A 15,790-nucleotide genomic window follows, 5' to 3' on the forward strand; every position below is an offset into this window, starting at 1 on the left:
GACCCATTCTGTAGTTATTTCCCCAGTTCCAGAATGCAAATTGGAATAGACATAATCAGCAACTGGCAGAATCCCCACATTGGCTCTCTAACTCTTGGAGTGAGGGCTATTTTGGCAGGAAAGGCCAAGTGGAAGCCACTAGAACTGCCCCTACCTAGGAAAATATTAAATCAGAAGCGATACTGGATTCCCGGAGGGATTGCAGAGATTACTACCACTCTTAAGGACTTGAAGGATGCAGGGGTGGTGATTCCCACCACATCCCCATTCAAATCTCCTACGTGGCTTGTGAATAAAACAGATGTGACGTGGAGGATGACAGTGGATTATCATAAGGAAATGATCATTTTCTTTCCCCACAGTTACCCTGGTAAAAGGCTGTCAATCTTGGGAAGGCTTGGAGGAAGATTAACCATATAAATTTGTGGTGTTATAATAGGGTCCTCCCCCAAAAGGGCCTGGCCTCCCCCTCATTCAAGGGGCTCTAGGTCTGTAAACTGTCTCAAGTCTGGAAATTGATTAAGGGTTGTGACTCTTTGTTTTGTAATTCAAGTTAGACTTCTGTTCACTTGACCTAAAACTCTTGCTTATACAGCTTGAACAAGAATTTAGTAGACTGCCCATCTATTGTGCTTCTAGATTCCCCATGATCTACTGCAGCCAATGCCACAAGTCTCTGAGAGTGAGATTTTTTGACTCCCAATTTGAATCTGCTGTCCATTATGATAGCCACATCCACCTTGTCTTTGGCGATTAAGTGCTGCCACCTTCCTCCTGCCAACTTGGGATCTGGTCATCCCCATTGTGTTTAAGGATTCTAGCTCAGTGACAGCAGTTCCCACGGTAATAGCTGACCCACAGAGAAGGGCAATTACAGAGCTCTTCACAAATTTGTTTCTCACAGTTCTGGTAAAAGGTGCCTCCACTGGACATTCCTGGGGTGTATGAGCCGGCTTTCCTTGATAAATCCACTCAAACATTCCAGTCTCTTTAAGCCTCTGGATCCCCTCATCTATATTATTCAAGGGCACTTCTGGCATTTCAACCTGAGGTAATGTCAGCCACCTTTTGATCCATGTTTCAACCAACCATCCAAAGAAACTTTAATGCCTCTTCTAACACCTGGAGCTATAATACTGAATGCAGAATCTCTGCTTAGTGGGGCCATATCAATAAATTCAGCCTGATCCAGCTTTATATTCCTCCCACTATTATCCCACACCCTTAAAATCCATTGCCACACATATTCCCCTGATTTCTGTCTATATAAATTGGAAAACTCATACAGTTCTTTTGGAGTATAACATACCTCCTCATGGGTGATACTTTGTACCTCACGTTTAGGGGCCTGTTGGGACTTTAGTCTAGTTATAGGTCTAGAAGAAATGGGAGGTGGTGGGGGTGGGTCATGAAAAGAATTAGAAGTATCTTCCAAGCCATTTGCTTCAGGGCATTAATTTGCAGTTTCATCTGGTGAAACATTATTAATCACTCTAGGACTAATCCCTTCAGGTGGAGGCTGGGTGGCCAACTCCTCAGGGCAGACTGGAGGTGGGGCGGCTATGTCCTCAGGGCAGATTATTACAGGGTTACCTAGAGAAGGCTCAGCATGACCTAGGGTTTCAACTTCTCCACCAACATCATTATCAATCCATATGTCACCATCCCATTTTTCAGGGTTCTACTCCTTTCCAATCAATGCCCTCACTTTAACGCAGACACTGTGCAAGATTGAGATTTCAGTTTACATTGTAAAGTCACTACTCTAACAATAAGATTCTGAGTCTGATTTTCAGAGATCTCAAGTCTACAGTTACAGGAAATAAGATTTCCCTTTAGGGCACTCATAGAAACGTTTACATCTGTCATACGGTGTATAAACTTCTCATTTGAAGTCTTAAACTCATCCCTTTCACTCATTAATGCATACGGTGTATCCAACAACAACCAACTAACATCTCTATACCCCCTATTTCCACAAACTCCATAAAGGTGTCAAAAACATTATCCCCCAGAACCTAGCTTTGTACATGCGAAGCATTAAAAGAATCTAATGGTGCTATTTTGGTTATCTCTTTTGCCAGCTCACCCCATGGATTGGCAGTATCGTTCTGATTACAGGAACCAGAGTCCTTAGGGCATTTGAGTTCAGTCAGAGCAGAAAATCAATTATAAAAACCCAGTTTTAAGATTCTGTTTCTTAAGAACCACTGCCGGTACCAAACTGAATTAGCTAGGGTTCTCTAGAGAAACAGAATCAGCAGGAAATATCCATAGATATAAAATATATAGAAGTGTCTCACGTAACCATGGGAATATAGAGTCCAAGGTCTGTCGGGCAGGCTGTAAGCTGTCCACAACAAACTCCACAGGTGAGGCTCGCTGGCTGAAGCAGGAAGACAGACTGTCTCTTCTGAATCCTCCTTAAAAGCCTTTTCGTGATTAGATTAAGCATCACTCATTGCAGAAGATACTCCTCTTAGTTAATTACAAATGCAGATATGGATGCATCAGATGTAATCATGATTAAAGTTCATGAAATGTCCTCATAGCAACAGACTGGACAGCATTTGCCCAATGGGCACCACCACCTGGCCAAGTTGACACATGAGCCTGACCATGACACCATCCAAAATTATCCTAAAGATATCACACACACTACAACAAAAACAAAATGCAAACAATAAACACTGAATAATGGTTTATCTTAAGCAGTGCACTGCATGCTGGGAGACAGTATGGGTTGATCTAAGTGTGGGATTTGGTTATTATAAGCTGATATCAAGTGCCACGTGACATTGACTCTCCAGGATAGACTCTAATGGGGCTGCTGGATTAGAATAACCTGCCACATGAATCAGGTTGAGTAGAAATAAGGAAAAGGGAATGGCAGATACATTTACTGGCACTTGCATTACTGACGACTATTTTCTTTTTTGTAAATTTAGGTCCTTGTTTTTCAAGCATGCATATATTTTCATAGTTGAAATACTGAGAGTAAATAACACTTTGCATTCAATCTTTTTTTATAGTTTAACTTTTTAATTGTATAATATAACATATATACAAGGCAAAGAAAGAAAAAAGCAGTAGTTTTCAAAGCACTCTTCAACAAGTGGTTATAGGACAGATCCCAGAGTTTGTCATGGCTACCTGAATTCAATCTTTTAAAAGTTATAATTATAAACATCTTTCCATATTTTTATAGAAACAACCCAATTCTCTGATTCAATGATTGCAGAGTATTCCATTGAGAAAATCTTCTATGGTTTACTTAACCATTCTACTATTGTATAAAATGTAAGTGGTTTCCATATATTTACTATTAAGATCCACAGCAATAAGAATCTACACACATACAACTTTTTTTCAAAGAATTGTTTCCTATCACTACATTTCCTAGAGTAGGGTTATTGGGACAAAATGTTAAATATACAAAGAGGTTTAAAAACATGGGATTTGAAATCAATATCCCTGGATTCAAATCCCAGCTCTGTCATCTACTATACAACCTTAAACATATACTCAGACTTTCTGAATTTCTGTTTCCTATCTGTAAAATGAAGATAAAGGTATCTATTGTCTTACGGTTGTAGAGAAGATCATATGGAATAATACATGTAAAGCACTCTGCACAGGGTCTGACATATGCCAAACACCTCCCAAATTATAGTTAATATTTGATGTTACTGTCTTATGACTTCTGATGACATGCTGTCATGTTGCTCTCATAAATTTTTACTAGCCTATAGAGAAATCTACCCAGATTCCTTACATTTGTAAAATGTATCTGTAATCTTACAATTTATCAATTTTAAATCAGACTGCAAGGCAATTTTAATTGGACATTTACTGATCACGTAAATAAATGAAACTTTCCCCATGTGTTTGAAAACCAAGTAGTTTTGAACTCAAAGACACTATCCACTCAAATCTCAATCACTGCCTAATTAGTGACTCAAGATTTTTCAGCCTTAAATGCTTGAATGATGCAGTGTATCTCATCAATAACAATGGCATAGTTTTTCCATCAAGAGACCATACCCTTTGGAGATCATAGTAGAATAGGGGAAGAAATGGTTTGAGGAAGTCTCTCAGGTAATTTACAACCTTCAGTTAAGAATCACCAGTCTATATATTAACTATTGCATATATTAATTGTAATGAAGATTTAACATATGAATACTCACAAGTTTTCATCATCCTTGTTTTTCTACCTATGGGTATGAGATTGAAAAGTCTACAGACTAGAGGACTGAGAAGCAGACTTTGGAGGATGAATATTTGCAGAGTTGGTCTCCCTAAAAAAGGGTCTTCAACAAGATACTTGTTCTACTCCTCCTCAGTACTTTTCATCAGTTCTACCTCCCCTTGTTTGATTTTCACATTCTTGCCTTGACCCAGTGTAAAAATGGACTACAACAATTTGAGCAGTGAATGAAGTATTTGCAAAGTCCCCTTGGGGGACAATGGAGAAAGGAGGAAATATTCAACTTCCTCATTTGGAGAATTTCTGATATCCTCCAAGCAATGGAGACAACTAAATCAATAGGCTGAGCCCTCGATCTTGGGTTTTGCCCCTATGAAACTAATTCCTGCAAAGGATGGACTAAGCCTACTTAAAATTAAATACTTAAAATTATGCCTAACAGTCACCCCCAGAGAACCTCCTTTGTTGCTCAGATGTGTCTTTCTCTCTCTAAGCCAACTTGGCAGGAGAACTCACTGCCATCTCCCACTACGTGGCATATGACTCCCAGGGTGTAAATCTCCCTGGCAATGTGGGACAGAACTCCCGGGATGAGCCGGGACCTGTCTTGAGATTGAGAAAGTCTTCTTGACCAAAAGGGGAAAGAGAAAAATGAGACAAAAATAAAGTTTCAGTGGCTGAGAATTTCAAACAGAGTTGAGAGGCTATCCTGAAGATTAATTCTTATGCATTATATAGATATCCTTTTTTAGTTTATGGTGTATTAGAGTGGCTGGAGGAAAGTACCTGAAACTGTTGTGCTGTGTTCCAGGCGCCTTGAATCTTGAAGATGATTATATAACAACATAGCTTTTACAACGTGACTGTGATTGTGATGCTCCTTTTATCCAGGGTATGGACAGATGCGTAAGAAAATATGGTTAAAAATAAATAAATAATAGGGGGGATAAGTGGTAAAATAAATTGGGTAGATTGAAATACTAGAAGTCAATGAGAGAAAGGGATAAGGGGTATGGGATGTATGAATTTCTTCTTTTTATTTCTTTTTCTGGCGTGATACAAATGTTCTAAAAGTGACCATGGTGATGAATATACAACTATGTGATGATATTATGAGCCACTGGTTTACACCATGTATAGACTGTATATGTGTGAAGATTTATCAATTAAAATATTTTAAAATAGAAAGAAAGAAATGGGCTACAACCACACAAACCATGGAGAGTCCCACCTCAGAGGGCTTCTCTTCACATAGAGTCAATAGTTTTGGTCCAGGTAGAAAAGGCGATTGATTCAGAAAATAAGAAATCACATAGAATGAAAAAGAAGTAGGAGATGAGAAGCCCATTGGAAGGAGGAAGCAGAGGGCTTCCAATCAGAATATAACAATGTGAATTATTTTTTAAAAATAGGTAGGTATGCTGGTTTGAAGCTATTATGTACCCCATAATTAGCCATCTCTTAGTCCATCTCTAACGGGGTCAAACCTATTGTTGGGTGGGACCTCTTGATTAGGTTGTTTCCACGGAGATGTGACCAAGCCCATTCTTTCACAAAGGACTCCTTTCTGGAGTCCTCTGTGAAGGAATAAAACACAGATGAAACTTAGAGGGCTCAGAGAAGCTGAGAGAGAAATGCCCAAGGACATCTGAAGACAGCCACTGAAACCAGAACCAGGAAAGAAGGAGAAGATGTCGCCATGTGCCTTCCCATGTGACAGAGGAACCCCGGATGCCAGTAGCTTTTCCTCAGGGAAGGTATATTTCTCTTCATATCCTAATTTGGATATTTTCATGGCCTTAGAACTATAAATTTGTAACCTAATAAATCCCCATTGAAAAAGCCAACCCATTTCTGGTGTATTGCATTCCAGCAGTTTTAAAAAACCCAAACAGTAGTGTTAGCATCTTCTTTGTCCAACCCCATTCCAGAAAGAGAAAGCCAAATTAAATCGCTAAGTCTTATAAAACAGACTCCCCCAACATACTAGCACTATCTTTCACTCAGAATGGGGAATAAGCAGTTAGTTTCTGTAGTTAATGTCCCAAAGATAATTAAATGAATGGGCCTTGAGGTGAAAGTTATCCCCCTCAGACTGGGTAATAGATGGAGGACAAAATGGTAGAGGTAGCACTACTGATAGAGGGATGGTTATAAAATGCTCCGTCCATGATCAGAGGGAGGATTGCTGGGAGACTGTCACCAAAGCATGACAGCTAAAGAGACAGAGGACAGGCATTAGTACTAGACAACTGCATTGGGTAGCAAAGTAAGCAATAGTAAAATGGAGTTCTCCCAGAATGTGGCCTGTTCCCACCTTTTGTTATTACTTTTAAAGAACAGAATTCCTGTTGGACAACATGACATGAAGAAAAGAGTCTCCTAAGTGACTTAGAACAAGTTAACGGCCAGTCAAAAAGATTACAGGGAGAACCAGAGTAAACTTCACCTAGAAAAGTGAAGTAGGCTTCTGGTTAAAAATGGTCTCAGCTGCTTCTTTTTCTCCAAACCTAACTAAAACAACAAAAAGGAAAAAAAAATAAAGCATTTACCCACAAGCATAAAGAGAAAAAAGGATGAAACAACAACACTTTGAAAGACAGAAAGTTGGTGGACAAATGAAAATGGATTTAGCAGATGTGGGAGTTAAATCTTAAGCCAATAACTAAGAATGTTGAGAAACAAACTGAATTATACTTGGACACACAAAAGACTCAGATATTGGTGGTGCAATAGCTCTTGTAGTACAAGTGAAGATGGAGTTAAACCCAGGATTGTTTGATAAATAATTCCTCACCAGTTCCTTTTATCCCATTTCATGCAACTCACTTACTGCCCTTATATCACCCCAGTGGAAGACAATAGATTCAATCTCTAAAGAGAGCAGAATGGAGGACACCAGGCTTAGTGAAGGGAAAGAGTGTTATATTGAAAACTTAGGGAGCAAGTGAGAAATGACAGTCTGTATGCTGAAACCACTCAGCCTTTTTCTGAGCCTCCAGAACACTGATATCCAGGCAGGAGTTAGGAAAAGTCTTCTTTAGCTCATCTGATTAACCTGAGAGAAAATAATCAGCCAAATGGCTATCCAACTCACAGTCCACAGACAATAATCCCCTCCCACATGCACAGACCTTCCAATCATCTTTTTAAAGCTCAAATTTTAAGTATAAGCAGACAATAAGGATCACCAGGTGTTATTATTTGCTAGCCACCAGATTGTGATATATCAGAAATGGAACGGCTTTTTAAAAGGGGAATTTAATAAGTTGTATGTTTATAGTTCTAAGCCCATGAAAATGTCCAATTTAAAGCAAGGCTATAGAAATGTCCAACCTAAGGCATCCAGGGAAAGATACCTTGGCTCAAGGAGGCTGATAAAGTTCAGGGTTTCTCTCTCAACTGAAAGGCACATGGCAAACATGGTGATGCCTGTTAGCTTTCTCTCCTGGCTTCTTGTTTCATGAAGCACCCCTGGGGATGTTTTCCTTCTTCATCTCCAAAGGTCTCTGGCTGTGTGGGCTCTTGTGGTTCTCATGACTCTCTTGTTCTCTCCAAAATGTTTCTTTTAAATGATTCCGGCAAACTATTCAAGACCCACCTGGAATGGGTGGAGTCACATCTCCCCCTAATGAAGGTTAATACCTACAATTGGGTGTGCCACATCTCCATGGAGATAATCTAATCAGGTTTTCAACCTACAGTGCTGAATAAGGAAAAGAAATGGCTGCCTCCGTAAAATGGATCAGTGTTGAAACATGGCTTTTCTAGGGCACATAATCCTTTCAAACTGGCACATCAGACATTTAAGAAAGACTCCATTACAAAAGCAAAAGGTCCAATCAAAGAAATGAAAAAGTGAAGGAAGAGAAATTAAATAAAGTAAAATTTCAGTGGCTGAGAAATTATATAGTTATTATATAATTATATAGGAAAAATAATTTCAAAAATAATATAAAAAACTGTCACTTCCCAGAGTTTGCCCATGTAAAAGAAAAAAAAAACAAAAAAACTGTTATAGACCAAAGGAAGAGGTGTTTATTTGGTGCAAAATTGATATTTTTGTTAGCACACTATCTAATTTAGCTCATATGGCCAGCTTATTTGAATACCATAACTGTATGGAAACCTGAATAGTGAGTGAGATCTTCATTTGCACAGGTTTGGTATGATATCCTGATATATCCCAGAGTAATCTGGGCAGAAGCTTTAAAAATACTTGCAAAGTCCCCTTAAGGGACTGGGGGGAAATGTGGAAATATTAAACTTCCCTACCTTGGGAAGCCCTGATATTCTCACAATCATTGGGGACTGCCAATTTGACGGGCCAGGCCCACAATACTGGGGCTTGTTCTTATGAAAATTATTCCTGCAAAAGAGAAACTAAGCCTACTTATGATTATGCCTCAGAGAATCTCTTTTGTTGCTCAGATGTGGCCTCTCTCACTAAGCCAACTCCACTCCTATGTGGGACATGGCTCCCAAGGGTGTAAATCTCCTTGGCAATGTGGGACATGACTACCATGATGTTCTAGTTTGCTAGCTGCAGGAATGCAATATACCAGAAAGAGAATGGCTTTTAAAAGGGGAATTTAATAAGTTGCTAGTTTACAGTTCTAAGGCCAAGAAGATGTCCCAATTAAAACAAGTCTATACAAATGTCTAATCAAAGGCACCCAGGGAAAGATACCTTGAATCAAGAAGGCCAGTGAAGTTCAGGGTTTCTCTCTCAAGTTGAAGGACACATGGCAAACACAGAGTTTCTCCCTCATCTAGAAAGGCACATGGTGAACACGGTCAGGGTTCCTGTCTCATCTGGAGGGGCACATGGTGAACACAGTGTCATCTGCTAGCTTCTTCTCCTGGCTTCCTGTTTCATGAAGCTCCCCAGGAGGCATTTTCCTTCTTCATCTCTAAAGGTTGCTGGCTGGTGGACTCTGCATCTTGTGGCTATGTCATTCTGCTCTGTTCTCTCTGAATCTCTTGGCTTTCTCTCTTGTCATTTCTCTTTTATAGGATTCCAGTAAATTAATCAAGACCCACCCAAATGGTGGAGACATGTCTCTACCTAATCCACCTTAACAACCACTCTTGATTAAATCACATCTCCAGGGAGATGATATAATTAAAGTTTCAAACATACAATACTGAATAGGAATTAGAAGAAATGGCTGCCTTTACAAAATGGAATTAGGATTAAAACATGGCTTTTCTAGGGTACATACATCACACCAGCACACACGATAAGACTGGCTCTGGAATCATAGGATTGGGAAAGACTTCTTGACCAAAAGGGGGAAAAGAAATGAAACAAAATGAAGTTTCACATTAGGGAAACCCAAATCAATAGGCCCCAAGCCCTTGATCTTGAGGCTTGCTCTTTGAAATTTATGTATGTATCAGAGAAGCTTAGCCTCCTTATAGCTATGCCTAAGAGTCACCTCCAGAGGATCTCTTTTGTTGCTCAGATGTGGCCTTTCTCTCTCTAAGCCCAACTCTCCAAGTGAAACCACTGACCTCCCCCCTATGTGGGACATGACATCCAGGGATGAAAGTCTCCCTGGCACATGGGAGATGAACCCCAGGGATGAGTCTGGCCCTGGCACCATGGAACCAATAAAGCCATTCTGACCAAAAGGGGGAAAAAAGTATTACAAATAAGGTATCAGTGGCTGAGAGAGTTCAAATAGAGTTGAGAGGCTACACTGAAAGACACTCTTACACACGCTTCAGTTAGACATTGCTACCTATCATAAGTTGCCAAACCCAAACCATTCTTGCCAATCCTAAAGAATACCTAGGGCATTATATAAGAGTCTACCAAGTTTCCATGCACTAGGGTAACTCTCCAAAACCTCCAACCTCATGATGGGTCCCTGGACCAGGTAAATCCTGAAATGCAGAGGCGCCAGCCCTTCCAGAACATCAACTAATTCCATCCCCTTATCCCATAATATCAACAGCCCCTTCCAACATAAAAAAGTTAGAATGGGCAAACCCCTAAAGAGTGGGAGAAAGATCAAAGGTGATGGTGGAGTTATACAGAGAAGGTCAGGTTTAACAAATGAGTATGAGTGCTGAATTAGTATACTGATAAGTCTTTTATCATCCAGTACCTTAGAGCATCTAGAAATAAAAACCTAAAATTGTGGAATTGTAGCCCATATCAAATTCTGAAACCTGTTCTACAACTAATTGTTGCAATGTACTTTGAAATTCATTGCTTTATATATGTTATTTAAAGAGGAGTGTAACAGAGAAGATAAGATTTAACAAATGAATATGACTGCTGAATTATTATATTGATATTTCTGTTGGTCTCCAGTGTCTTGGAGCAGCTAGAAGAAAAAAATGAGAAATTGTGCAACTATAGCCTATATCAAACTTTAAAATTTGTTCTATAACTACTGTTAAAATGTACTTGGAAATTTATTGCTTTTTTATACATATATTGTATTTCACAATTTAAATAATTAGTTTCAGTGGCTGAGAGATCTCAAATAGAGTTAAGTGGTCTTTCTGGAGGTTATTCTCATACAGTATGTAGATATCTCTTTTTAGTTTTTGGTGTATTGGAGTAGCTAGAAGAAAATCTCAGAAACTGTTGAACTATAATTCAATAGCTTTGATTCTTGAAGATGACTGAAAAACAATAGAGCTTTTAAAGTGTGACCATCTGATTGTGAAAACCTTGTGACTGTACTCCCTTTATCCAGTGTATGGACAGATGAGTAAGAAAAAAAAAAGAAAAAATGACTAATAGGGGAGAGAAGGCTATGGGATGTTTGGGGCATTCTTTTTTTACCTTTATTCTTATTTTTTAAATTTTCTTGAGTAACGAAAATTTTCAAAAATCAATTGTAATGACAAATGCCCAGCTATATGATATTACTGTGAACTACTGACTGTACAATTTGGATAATTATATGGTATGTGAATATATAATATATCTCAATAAAATTGTATTTAAAAACTGTCATCGATATGCTAAAAAAGAAAAGACATCCATGACACAAGAATAGAAGTCTCCTTTAAAAATATATATATTAAAAAATATATATAGAATTTCCAGACTGAAAGGGTCCCAAAAGAGGCAAATACAATGGATATCTAGCAACCTGATATTTTCCTAATATTTCAAAAGAACAAAAGATAAAGGAAGATTGTTTTAAATTACAGAGTGGAAAAAACATATTTTTTCTTGGATCAAGAATTAAAATAACATCAGAATTTTCTACAGCAACAATTCTGAGGGAACATGATTTTTCAACCTATAATCCTATACCCAGCTAAACTATCAAGTGTAACAGTAAAGAAAATATGTGTAACTTTAATAAAAGTCAAATAAAATTTAAATATAGAAGGAACATGACAGGTCTTGCATTCTAATAGTCATCTCTGTTACATGACTCTCACAACAAATGCCCCTCTCAGGGAGTTTCTGTGTGTGAGGCCTCTGCTACTCCATCCCCAGAGTCCATTCCCTTCTTTTCTCCACAGCCTCAATTTGAAATGGAAATGAAAATTCACACACTTGCCTTCTTACTTGAATGAGAAAATTCACTCCTAAACCAGCAGATTAACCTTCAAAATTCAGTCTCTCTCTCCTCTCCTGCCCTACCCAATCACTGCTAAGGACTCATTCATTTATGAAATAATAGCAAATACTTCCATTACGTTTTTACAACACAAATTAATGGTTATTTTAATATTGTGAAATATTGCAAAATTGTCAAGGTCATTATTAGATAGCACTATGGAAAATTCATTAATAGTAGTTTATACTAAATTGAATATAAACCAAATGACTGGAGAGGGTCATATGACAATGGATAAAATATGAAATTACATTATTGAAAATCATTTGTTCTGCATGCAGCTCATAATGAAAAATTTTTACTCCATAATTTAATCATTATATTTTTAAAAATTCAACATTATTAAGATCGTACTTTCTCTTTTTCATGCCTATTAGGATATAGAAAACCTTGAAATTTTTTATTAAATGATTATTCAGCATCTTGAAATGTTTATTAACAAGTAGGTGTTGAAATAGAAAGGCTCAAAATATTCAATTGCCATCATTGTGTAAGATTATAAAAAAAACTGAAGAAACAAGCTCATTGAATTTTTCTGTGTATGCTGTATGGCGGGGTCACATTTCATTATTTTCCTATGTGAGTATCCCATTATTGAAGCACCATTGTTGAATTTTTTGTTTGTTTTTTGGGAAGTGCATGGACCAGGAATCAAATCCAGGTCTCCCACATGGCAAGCGAAAATTCTATCACTGAACTACCCTTGCACTCCCCCAAGTTCATTGAATTTTAATACTTAAAAACATGGTTTTATTATTACCAAATCTGTAACAAACACTTTATAACTTGTAATCACCATTGCCTCGTAATATCTGACACCTTATTGGAACACCTATTTGATATGGTAGATCAGATTATTTTTCAGATCTTCCTCTCCATCCCACTGATTTTTGCCTTCAGCATATGACTTGTCAATGGAATGTACACTGAAGTGACAGGCCACCAGTTCCTAGCTTAGGTCTTAAAAGGGATCACTTGCTTATTTCTATTCACCCCTCTGGGACCTTGATTTCTGCTATGGCAAGAACAAGCCTCAGGTATCAGCTTTTTCTCCAGTTTGGGCTCAAGAATGAGATGTGATGAGCAGATCTGAATTCAATCTGCACTTTAGCCAACCCACAGAGCCATGAGCAAGAAAAGCTTGCTTATCATTGTAAGCCACAGAAATTTTGTGGTTGATTATTATACAGCAGTAGCTAACTGATACTTTCAGATTTTTAAGGGTATTTCCAAATTCTATTTGAAAAAAATTTCCCCAAAAGTTCTTCACTGTTAAGAAGTTATATACAGGTGAGGAAGAAATCAGGTTTCTCACTCCCTTCAACAGCGACACTCATTTCCTTTCTCATTTGTATTTGGTTTTCATTCTATAAACAACATTTACTGAACGTCAGGGCACATTTTCATAATACACTTTCAGAATCCCATGATTTACAAAACTAGAGCATTAGCATTCTTCCAAACATGGCAGACTAGGTCATTTAGACAATACTTTTCACCGAGGACAACTACAAGAACAGAAATATCTTCTTAAAAGCAAGACAAAATCCCAGAGAGGTAAGCCTAGGACTCAAAGCCACTTTTCTCTAAGGACAGTTGCTGATTGTTAAGAAATAGTTTTGAAACTAAACTGTGCATTGTGGGGGTATGGGGCCTCTGAGCAAACAAGAGGATGAAAGTCAAAGCCTAGAGCCTGCCAAAGGCAAAGACGCTGATAACTCCTACTTTAAGCTCAGGGTAAGGATGATCTGGAAGTAATCCAGTCTTCAATGGATTTACAACTAATTTTGTATAAACTATGTTGTTTAGGAAACTTCAAGCCTTCAAAGTGGATTAAGATGATCCAAGACTGGTAGCTTCTCCAAAGTCCAGATTGAAGCAAAATAAAGTTCTCTCTAAGGAAGGTAGAGTTTCAGGTCTCAAAGTAATACAATTTTTAAAGATATGGTATTCAACACACAGTCAAAAATAACTAGGCACGGGGGTGCAAGGGTAGTTCAGTAGTAGAATTCTCACCTGCCATATAGGAGAGCTGGGTTTGATTCCCAGCCATGCACTTCCCTACCCCCCAACTCCCACCCCAAAACCAAGCAAGCAAACAAAAACCCAAACAAACAAAAATTCAACAAATGGTGCTGCACTAACAGGATAGTCACATGGAAAAAGAATGAAATGTGACCCCTGCCATACAGCATACAAAAAAAAAAACTAGACTTTAGCCAACCCACATATGCAAATGACAACCAGAAGAAAACAGATAACAGACTCACAAACACTTGTAATATTGAAATTATCAAAAAAGGCTATAAAACAATTATATTTATATAATTCAATGAAAACTTCATTGGGGAACTAAAAACTATAAAATGTTACAGTGCGTTTTTGAAAAGGAACCAAATAGAAATTCTACAAATTAAAAATATAATCATTTAAAAAAAGAAGAAAAATAGTAATAAAAGTTCAAAATCAAGATATCAGACATCTATAAGGAACTATCTGTATCTGATGAAGGATAAACTACGGTATTATTCTTCTTCCAAGTTGACAGATTTCTGCAGCAATAATTTTTACAGCCAAAAGAGAAGAATTATTATAATTCTTCCAACTACTTCTAATAGTTGGTGCACTGCCAAGGCCACATGAGAGAAAAACTGCGTCTGTGCAAACACGGAATGTATTCTGTTGAGTAGAAGCACCTTATTTTACTTTGGTTTGGAATTTTTTTCTTTCTCTCTGTCTCTCTCCTTCTTTTAAAGGATGACTTATTTCTGTTGGCGATAGTAGAAAGCCAGGTCAGAATGCTGGTCTGTTCTGTGACTCAAGGCAGGTGAATGCAACTGTAGAGCCCCAAATACACAGCCATTCTGACTAATCGTTCCATTATAGGGTGTTGGACCAGACCCTGCTAACTACTAACATCTAAAAAGTAATTTATTTCAAAATGTAGCAGAAATGGGTCCAGGAGAAGATTTAGAAACAATAACAATGAAAACACACAAGGGAAATCTAACAATATGCCTCTCTCTTTCTTTCACTTTAAAATAATAATCTTTTCCTCTCCCACATTTCACTAGAAGAAGAATAAGTTCTGTTTTCAGAGCACCCTGAAAATTAGCAGTGGCACATAGGCTCTCTGTTTTTGAGGAAAACAGCTTTTCCCCAAGGATACAAATCTCTGAGCCAACTTTTAGTGCACAAGTAATTGTAAAAATATTTTCATGATGATCTGTGCTTAGAATATAGTAGTGACTCAGTAAATATTTGTTAATATTAATGATGATATTTTCACATTAGTTGCTAACATGCTTTCATTTCATCTTTGAGACAGAGTTGATTGTTAAACTAAGACTCAGTGAAGTGAAATAAATAACTGAAAATCAGTTATGTGTTGGGGCATCAACTCAAAACCAGATATGATATCAAACCTAGTACTAAACACTAATAACATTTTTGTGTTGAAAGAACTGAACCAACTCCAGCTTTCCAACAACTCTTACAACTCTGTACCATGGAAAGAATTAAACTGAAATGTTTGGCCATTTAAAAGCAATTTGGTATATTTTCTCTCCTTGCGTTCTCCCCTCTAAGAGTCCTAAACATCCCTGATAATGCTATAGAAATATATTGCTCTCATATTATTAATTGTTAGCTGGAACAGTAACCTGGTCCTTTTTTTGTGTATTTCAGACTCGATGGCGCAATAGCTTTCGTACTACTTTTTATAGTTTGCTGTTCGAAATATCTGCTTGGAAGACCAAAAATAAAACTGCTTTTTTCCCACAGACTAGATTCCGTTTCCATTTGGTAAATGCTAATATTTCTTTTTCTGCATATTTCAAATTCAACTGAAGCCAACGTGGTTATGCCTTTGGCTCCTTTTTAAAAGTCTCATCCTTGTGCAGCAAGGCCAATGAGCTCATGAAAACATGCCTACCTCAGGGAAGGATGATACAAAGACTCCTGAAAGCAGACTACATTTTAA

The 15,790-nt window shown here is 37.7% G+C and overlaps 1 long non-coding RNA gene across 1 annotated transcript; it reads left to right on the forward strand.

Moving 5' to 3' along the window:
- Window positions 1–5,636: 5,636 nt before the first annotated feature.
- LOC143690164 (uncharacterized) lies at window positions 5,637–15,590 on the forward strand. Its single transcript, XR_013179017.1, has 2 exons — window positions 5,637–5,967; window positions 15,496–15,590. It is a non-coding gene; the product is annotated as an uncharacterized LOC143690164 (long non-coding RNA).
- Window positions 15,591–15,790: the final 200 nt, after the last annotated feature.

The sequence above is a fragment of the Tamandua tetradactyla genome, chromosome 7, assembly GCF_023851605.1.
Source record: "Tamandua tetradactyla isolate mTamTet1 chromosome 7, mTamTet1.pri, whole genome shotgun sequence".
In the NCBI taxonomy this organism is placed as follows: domain Eukaryota; kingdom Metazoa; phylum Chordata; class Mammalia; order Pilosa; family Myrmecophagidae; genus Tamandua; species Tamandua tetradactyla.